Consider the following 6,559-nt stretch of genomic DNA (forward strand, 5'->3'; position numbering starts at 1 on the left):
AGGTCCATGAGTTTCAAAGTTAATTTCACACTAAGCAGGTTTCTAAAAAGCCACAGGAAAAAAAAACACATTTAAAAGAAATACTGAATTCTGTGACATGGCCAAAATACTCTTCATAGAGAACTAGGGGGGAGAAAAGGGGGAAAGAAGGTGGTTTCTAATCTGGGCATACTGAAAGCAGCAGCTGAACTAGGTGGGAAGGAATAGTTATGTTATTTGGTATCACAAGCAACTCTGAAATGGACCCAGAAGTTCTGTCTGCTATGGAGGTGCTGCAGACATGCCTGGCAAACCCAAGTCAGTGGCATCAACAGCAGCTGGACTGAGCTCATGGGCTGCATGTCTATTCATAAGTGCAAACCAGAAGAACTCAGACTTGGTTGAAGTAACTGGAAAGAATGATGTCAGCCTGTTTGTACAGCATAGGCTGTACTATAAGTCCTTTAATGCCTCAGCTGTTGAGTCTGGGATTCAAACACAGGTTTGCTTTTGTCCAGTCCCCTGAGCTTGGTCACTGCCACTCACCCAGCTGTGCACAAAGCACCATCAGGGTGCTCCTCTTCCACACTGCTCCTCTGACGCATGTGAAATCTACAGCAGCTCTTCAACTTTGGTATTTCTGCAGAGTGCCACAATAGGTTTTTCTATAAGAGTCCTTTTGTAATAACTTTATTACTCTGGTAAAGAAGAACTGTATCTCAGACATGCTTAAGACTGCATAAAATGTCAATCTATTCAGGCCCTCAAGTTAGATGATGAGACTCCAACCTTTCTCCCAGAGATAGAAACAACTCCTTCACATCCTGTTCATACAGAATTGCAAATTCAGCTCTTCAAGACTTGTGTAAAGCCTACTTCTCTGAAACCTGCATGCTCATGCCTCTCTGCACCAGGACAGTTGAGAGCACCAGGACAGTTGCGAGCAGCAGGTTTTTGACTGACTGAATACAGGGCATCACTTCTTGTGTCAAAGTCACGAAGAAATGTTTTTATGGATGTTTATCCATTAGCACATGACAGGAATTCAGTGGACAGGGATTTTGTGCTCTGTGTGCTATCACTTTTACTCTTGGAGTAAATACAAACTATATGCTTGCAACAAAAGTCTTCAATTGTCTTTATGGCACTCCAGCTTTCTAAGAAGCTTTGGGGGGTTCCTAGCAAAGTGATGAAATGAGATTAGAGTCCCTCTTCATGAAACAGTCACACAACAGATCACATGGGAAAAGATACATCAACTGACAGGAAAAGCTTCAGAATTAATAACACATAAGAGAAGGGAGATGGAATAGCGTGTGAAATGACTGACCTGCTTTAAAAACACTGCCCAGTGTCATTTTAGCTCCTTATTATAGAATTCCCTACATGAAGACATCCGGATGCTCTTATCTGACTCCAGATTGACAGTTGTCAATAGAAGGAAGGGTGAATCACAGTAAACTTTGCTACTGAAAAGCTAATTAATCTCTCAGGAAAAAAAAAACCAACATGCCATTCCAATCAGCAGGTAGAAGGATCCTTCCAGGTCAAAACAAAGACTCAAATTCCTGGGTTTTGTGTAGCAGCACCATGGTGACTGGTGCAATTGCTGTTCACACCGAGTTGCTTTTTGTAGCCCGTATACACGTGATCGCATCCACACTTTTGCACCTGCAATCACTTACACCATTTGTGCATGCAGTTATTATATCTGCATGCATAAATGGGAATGCATTATGCAAATAACCAGTTATTGATGTAATTGGTCACTGGCTTACACAGTTACTGGCAATTTGCATGTGCAGTGCTGGTACCTTTCTGAATAAATCCAGCACACTCATGCAGTTTTGAAAAACACATGCACAGCATCTGAATCACTGGGTGTAAGGAGAACGTAGCAGTGCTTAATGTGGCTGACAGAGTGTCACCTAAGCTAAGAAACCTGGTGACCCAAAATGCAAAGTGTAAAACCTCTGTCTCCACCTGATTCACAAATAAGCCTTCAGCAATAATCATACTTTTCTTCCAAAAATTTCAATTTCATACTGATTAGGAGCTATTACTTGGGACACAAGGCAACAGATTTTCACCTGCCCAGTAGCAAGCCTCTTTTCTTTTTGGTGGTGCCCCTTCTACCTGTCATTCCCACTTTATATCACTTCCCAGTTAATACTTCTTTATGGAAAGGCGCATCAGAGTCCACAGCATAGTTCCGGGCAATGTATTATGCAGACACTCTGGACATTAAGCAGCTTAATGGTAACATGCCTGCTCTGAAGAAAAAAGGCAGTGACATGCATGGCAGGTCACCAAGAGCTGTATTGTTTCATTATTATCCAGCCTAAGTTATTTAGACCCTTTCAAAGGTTTAAAGGCCTGGTTCCCAAAGTGCCAGGCATCGTACAGATACAAAAAAGCACCCTGGACTCTGTCACAGAGCTGCTGTGTACTGAGGGGGCAGTAAACAGGGGGAGAGAACACAGGAATGGCAGCAAACATCATACCTGTTTCACAATACTTTTGGAGATGGAGATGAACCAGGAAAGCAAAGAGAATGGAGGAACAAGGGGATGAAGCCAGAGGGCACAGAAAGAGAGAAGATGAGAACAGAGAGGCAATCAGAAAGAACAATGGCCAGTCCCAACAGTGGGAAATCTCGTATTTTCCTGGGAACTTCTTTTTCAAGGCCATTTGAGGAGTGTCTGGGAGGCTACCCAGCTCTGCCTGAATACTGGTGATGAGAAAGTACTTGCATAGACTGTACCTCAAACAGTCCATGGGAGACGACACAGAAAGGAAAATCCGCTCCCTTTCCCCTTAGTCCAAGAGGTCCTGCAGCAGCTCCTCCTGGAGATGTTGCTACCTTACAAATACCAGGCTGGGGAAAAAACCACTTCCACTACTCTTTACTGCATAAAAACCTTCATTTGCAGTCTCTAGGAATGAAAGACTTTTTAATTTCCATCTCAACATTATTCTCATTCCCAGTGTTTTAATGTTGTGAAAACTGCCTAGAAACAAAGACGCCAGCTTAAGACTGTAAAATTTTAATGCTTACTATATTTTGCTTCCTTTTTGTTTGCATGTAGGTTTTAGATCTATCAGATTTATGCCTTTCAAGCTTTTCAATGCAGTCAGAAGGAACTAAACCTTTTTCTTGGGTGTTTTTTTTCTTTTAATGAGGCTAGCATTTTCTTAGTAAGTATCATTCTAGAAGCTTGAATTTTAAGAAAGACATGAACTACCAGTCAGTATCCCTACAAAACTATAAGGGTTTGCAGCATTCCCAAAATACTGATCCCACCAGGCAGCCTGATGAGGTGGTCAGTGCAGTGGTGGGGTACTTACATGGCTGTACAGGGCCTTCTATGCCTCACTCTCCCAAACCACCCCACTCCAGATGAGAGTGCACTGTGGAAGATGAACTGTGAGCACTTTGGGACTCCTTAGACCTTGGAGGTCAAAGATGGGGAATGGGATTTAACTACTACAAATAACCACTGTAAGAGAACAAACTTCACAGGACCCATTATCAGAGCTTAGCATATGGCTTGTGTGGTGATGAGTTAATTGTACCTGATACTCTCCTCATGCCAGGCGCTATTCCAAACCAGACAATTTGTAGATGTTTTGCTCTGGCCAACATCTGGGTGCAGCTGTACATCCCCAGTCCTGCAGAGCTGGTTTCTGTGGGGCTGCACCTCTGCTTGCTGGCTGTGTCTGACATGACATGGACAAGTGCCAGAAGTTGCAGAGGTCACAGTGCAGTTCTGTGCAGAATGGATGCTCCACAATGAGCCAAGGGGACTGTTTGCCACGGCACAGCCATAACAGCTTTTCAGCACTTTAAATCCACCCACAGAACTTGTCTTATTTGGAAAAAAGCTAGTATTTCAGAAAGCACAACTTTCTAAAACAATCTCCCCCATCTCATCACACTGTGCCTCATCTCCTCTCCCTCATACACTACAGCCACTGCCAGGCTCAACCCTCCATTTGCACAGCAGACCACTGCCCATGACACCAAACTGCATCTCCTCACTCTGCGCTGCACCAGACAGTTCAGCAAGCCCAGCCCTTCAATCTCCCCAGCAGGGATCCCCTGAATCTCCTGCCCAGCGAAGGAAGGTTGCCCTTCTGTGGTCCCAAGGAGTTTTGAGAGGGGTGATATACATGGGGCCATGAAGGCAGAGGGCTAGCAGCTCAACTACAGCTGAGCCCTCCGTATGCTGCCTCTCCCCTTCACTCCTGGGCACAGCAATCCCATCCCTACCCACAGGCAATGCAAGGTGATGCTCATCACAAAAAGGCACTGCTCTGCACTTGCCAAATGCACGCAGGTGGCAACCACTTGGGGTTCGAAGGTGTGAGCTCTGGTTTAGAAGCTTATTCATGATCATTTCACAAGTTCCTTATGAATCCTGGAAGAGAAAGGGGTCTGTTGTGCATGCAATTTAAAATAGTGAAAGCCTGCAATGGAGACAGCATTGCCTGCAATGACAGACATGTGTTTAGCTGCTCATGAAAATTAAATACAGAAACCACTTTTCCCCTAGCAAGCCTCTTACAAACCTACGGCTCCCTTCTGCTGCTGAAAGCATATAGAACGGCTTCAGCAGCACTCCTGATAAACCCAGACAAGCCCCATGAGCAATGGCATTGTTAGTGTTTGTAAAAAATAAAGCACAGACAGCTTGGTCCCTTCCAACCCAAACTGTTCTATGATTCTCTGATTCCTCACAACACCATTCCCTGTTAAAAAACCACGGGGGGGACGCAGCTTCTAGAGGCTGCTGCTTCTTCCTGTCTCTGGGGCAAAAGCAATTTTGTCAGAGAGGTGCAGGATGATTGCATGCCTCTGATACTATGCAAAAGGATAGATCTACTCCACTGAGAAAGTGAGAATAAATTCCCTGCCTGAAACAGAAGGACTGAAGCCATTCAAAACGCAGCGTATTTTCCAAGAAGCATCCGGTGTTACATTACTTCCACATCAGAAATAAGCAATAGATGGGAAAGTAACACCCGGACTGAGGAGAACAGACTCTGTAGAAGGAAAAGTGGCTTTCTGGATGACATTGATAAGTTTCTTCAGAAAATTCAATTTCCTTAAATGTGAAAAACTTCACTTTTAATGTTACCCAAATGACCTTTTGGGCTTTCAGAAAAAAAAAAATTCATTGCCTCAGCAGGAAATCTGAAGCATTAACTAAAGATGATATTTGCTACGTATTTAACTTCTTGTTAACTCATATTAAGGGTCTTCCTCATTAAAAAGTGTTAAACCACTTTCTGAAATCATTTCCTGAGGAGGTATCACTTTGGTATATGCCACGAGGACTGACTTTCATACCTTAACTTCAGCCAGCCTTTGGTGTTAAGTTCAGTCAGAAACTCCTTGTCTAACACAGGCTGCTTGCTCTTAAGCTCTGATGTATCCAACAGAGGATATGTACTCAGAGCACCCTTATTTCTGTAGGCATTGTGCCCTTGTGTGAGTCTGTGGGTGTCGTGCTGTGATACCTGAGGGAAGCCCCTGAAGGCAGCATCCAAGTCTTTACGCTGGAGGAATGATACCCTGACACCCTGCTGCAGAACATCTCCATCACAGAGCAGGAATCCAGCCAGTGAATTGGGCAAAGACTGAGCTGAGGACAAGGATATGTAGGGAAATGTGCATGGTGGTAGCTCCAAATGAAGATAACCGAAAAAAAGAGCCAAGACAGAAAACTGGGAGTGAATGGCAAGGTGAATATAGGGGTTACACAGACTGCTTTAAATCCTTGGACTTCAGGCACAAATCACTTTAAGGGTGGAAGTCACAGCCCATTGTTTTCCCAGCTAATTCATCAATCTCTCATTCAAGCAGGCGTAAAGGATACGTGAGCATAATTTCACGGAGTAATGCTGCTTTACTTAACTACAGGAAGATTTTCCCTATCTCTAAATGCCTCAACTGGCAGTACCTTGTGCTTACCCCAGCAGGCAGGGTATAATTTCAGTATCACAGCTACCGTTGCGAGCAGCGCTGCACCACCACACTGCCCCTCAACAAAGGCCAGACACCCAAGCCTTGGGGCCCTGGGAGGCCACTGCAACACACAGTAGCTTGGCATGACACCTCAATCCACAGTGTCACTTCTAGTGAAGTCTGTATAAAATTAGAAACAGCATTCGAAGGGCTGGTGGGAAGTGACCAGGCAGCATTGCCCAATGGGTCCACACTCTGCCTCAGGACGCTGTGCTATGGACCACGATAGTGACATCTCTCCTCATTAGGTCAGCCAAACCGGCCTGCAGTGTGTGTATTGCTCACCCCGCACCCCGTGTGCATAACTCTGAACAGCCGCTGGAAGGGGCTGGTACTCACCCGCCGATGCTCTCCAGGAGCTGTTAACTCTGAAACCTACCGACGGCCCCACGGCAGCGCGGCACCCGCACCGCGGCACCTGCGCCGCCCTCCGCGGGGGCGTGGCCCCGCGCTCCGCCCCGCGCAGATGGTGCCGCCCGGCCAATGGGAGCGCAGCCCGTCAGCTGACCCGCGGCGCCTACCCAGGTGCGCGCCGGCGGCGGCACAGAG

At 45.7% G+C, this 6,559-nt stretch overlaps 1 long non-coding RNA gene across 1 annotated transcript in view; it reads right to left on the minus strand.

Annotated features, from left to right (window-relative positions):
• The window catches only part of LOC134169665 (uncharacterized), a 34,670-nt gene extending 30,983 nt beyond the window's left edge, over nt 1-3,687 (minus strand). Inside the window, exon 1 of the long non-coding RNA XR_009966987.1 lies at nt 3,556-3,687. This is a non-coding gene — a long non-coding RNA (uncharacterized LOC134169665). The remainder of the gene's footprint in view (nt 1-3,555) is intronic.
• Nucleotides 3,688-6,559: the final 2,872 nt, after the last annotated feature.

The sequence above is a fragment of the Pezoporus occidentalis genome, unplaced genomic scaffold, assembly GCF_034315485.1.
Source record: "Pezoporus occidentalis ecotype Australia unplaced genomic scaffold, CSIRO_AGI_Poc_V1 ctg35, whole genome shotgun sequence".
NCBI classification, from domain to species: domain Eukaryota; kingdom Metazoa; phylum Chordata; class Aves; order Psittaciformes; family Psittacidae; genus Pezoporus; species Pezoporus occidentalis.